Source organism: Chrysochloris asiatica, unplaced genomic scaffold, assembly GCF_000296735.1.
Source record: "Chrysochloris asiatica unplaced genomic scaffold, ChrAsi1.0 scaffold00080, whole genome shotgun sequence".
NCBI classification, from domain to species: Eukaryota; Metazoa; Chordata; class Mammalia; order Afrosoricida; family Chrysochloridae; genus Chrysochloris; species Chrysochloris asiatica.
The window spans coordinates 8,697,450-8,699,534 of record NW_006408598.1 but is presented as its reverse complement, the minus strand read 5'-3'; the positions used below and the strand labels follow the sequence as shown (position 1 = coordinate 8,699,534).

General features: G+C 37.2%; 1 protein-coding gene across 1 annotated transcript in view; it reads right to left on the bottom strand.

The window, feature by feature from the left end:
• FRMD4B (FERM domain containing 4B) overlaps nucleotides 1–2,085 on the bottom strand; it is a 295,958-nt gene that overhangs the window by 208,466 nt on the left and 85,407 nt on the right. The gene's annotated exons all lie outside the window — the stretch shown is intronic.

Below are 2,085 nucleotides of genomic sequence, written 5' to 3'. Positions count from 1 at the left end.
GATTCTACCTTCCCCCACACACTCTGAAACTAAACTTCTTCTTGAAAATTTGTAAGCCAGCCACTTCATGCCTTTCTAGCCCTCCCACCCCCAATTTACGTAACCAATGTCTAAGTTATGGCATTAACTCTTCAACTTAAGGAAAGAAAAGGAAAAAAGAAACTAAATGATAATCAATCTATTAGTATATTAATATTTTTTAAAATGAACAAAACTAATTAGTTAATCAATAAATAATATATCCAGTTCAAACAACACACAAGATTATCATATGACAACTAAATCTCGATTCCAGGGGAAATTAAGTTAGCCTTTCCCACCTTGAATTGGCATTTTATTTTCCAAATGAAAATGCCTTATTTATTGGTGTGTTTTAATAACTATATGGCAGCATAGTCATATGAAGAAAATCATATGACACTAAAGTTAAAATGAAAACTTTTCGTTTAAAAAATGTCCTCTCTTTTAGCATATGAGCACCATTACTAAGAACAATGAAGTTTGGTGTATAAACTTCCAATTATATTTAATTTTCACATTTAAAATTGTAATACTGGGAATTATTATTTGTAAAATATTTAAACAGTATGATATAAAGATCTACATTGATTAGCCCATGTGCCATCCTATTTTACTTTATTAGTTTGAGGTGAATTCTCAGTTTTTGTTTGTATTTTCAGATGTATACATGTACCTATTAGGAGAAAATATCTTTACATTATGTGTTCTACTCTCATATTATCATGCTAGACATAAGAATATAGTAACTCTATAGGATAGAGTCCTGGTGTGGTGCTGTAGGATAAACACTGGACTGTTAACTGCAAGGTTGGCAAGTCACACCCACCAGCGACTCCGTGGAGACCCCACTATACAGGGTCACTATGAGTTACATTGACTCAACAGCACTTAACCACAACATGACAGCAGAGAGAGGAGCCCTGTTGGCTCAGTTGTTTAAGCACCCAGCTGCTAATTTAAAGGTCTGTGGTTCGAACTTTCTCTGAGGGACAACAATGTGGCAGTCTGCTTCCATAAAGAACACAGCACTGAAAATCCTATGAGGCAGTTCAAGTCATTCCTATAGGGTTTCTATGCGTCAGCATCGACTCGACAACAGTGGGTAGGTGTGTACGTACAGAACACAGTAAAACTGCCCCACAGGGTCTCCGAAACGGAAAAGCTTTACAGAAGCTGATTGTCACATCTTTGTCCTGTGGAATAGCTGGTCCTTTATTGGCTGTATTGTTCAGAGTTCCTTTACTGAGCATACTGTTCAGAAAATAAGACAATGACTCTTCACATTTATTTGTGTGTATAACCATCCAGAATTTGTATATGTGTGTATATACATGAAAGTGTATGTTTGTGCATGATTCTTTTCCCCCCAAAACAAGTAGGCATATGCTACTCTCCGTGTTGTGCCAATATCTGCACATACAGACTGAACTAGTTCTTTTCTAAGATTGGGTAATATCAAACCATCGTGTCACTATATAACAACGTAATGAATCACCTGCTGAAGAACACTTAGACTGTTTCTAGTGTTTTATAAGCAATGCTACCATGAACTTCTTTGCACACAGATGTGAAAAATGGCTGGGACACTTTTAAAAAGCATGGGCCGCATTTTGACTCTCATCGGTTGTCTGTGTGATATGATAAGAACAGGAACTCAAATACATATAAAGTCACATTTTCCAAAAAGCTTCTATTATGGGGAACTAAGGTGTGGTGCTGTGGGCTAATGTGTCAGATTGCAAAGTCATTTGAACTGCAAGGTCGGTGGTTTAAGCTCACCAGCTTCTCCTTGGAAACCCTATACAGGCACGCTATGGGTTGGAATCGACTTGACAGCACTTAACAACAATAATAAATTTCTTGCCTGGTTTTGAAAAAACCATTTTTTAAAACCCTCCTATTTTATTTTATACCTCCCTAGGACTAGTCTGGTGGCATAGAGGGTTACAGTTTGGGCTGCTAACTGAAAGCTCAGCAGTGTGAGAGCAACACATGCTCCATGGGAAAGAAATGAAGTTTCTGCTTCTGTAAAGATGAACAGCCTCTAAAACCCTGTACCAACAA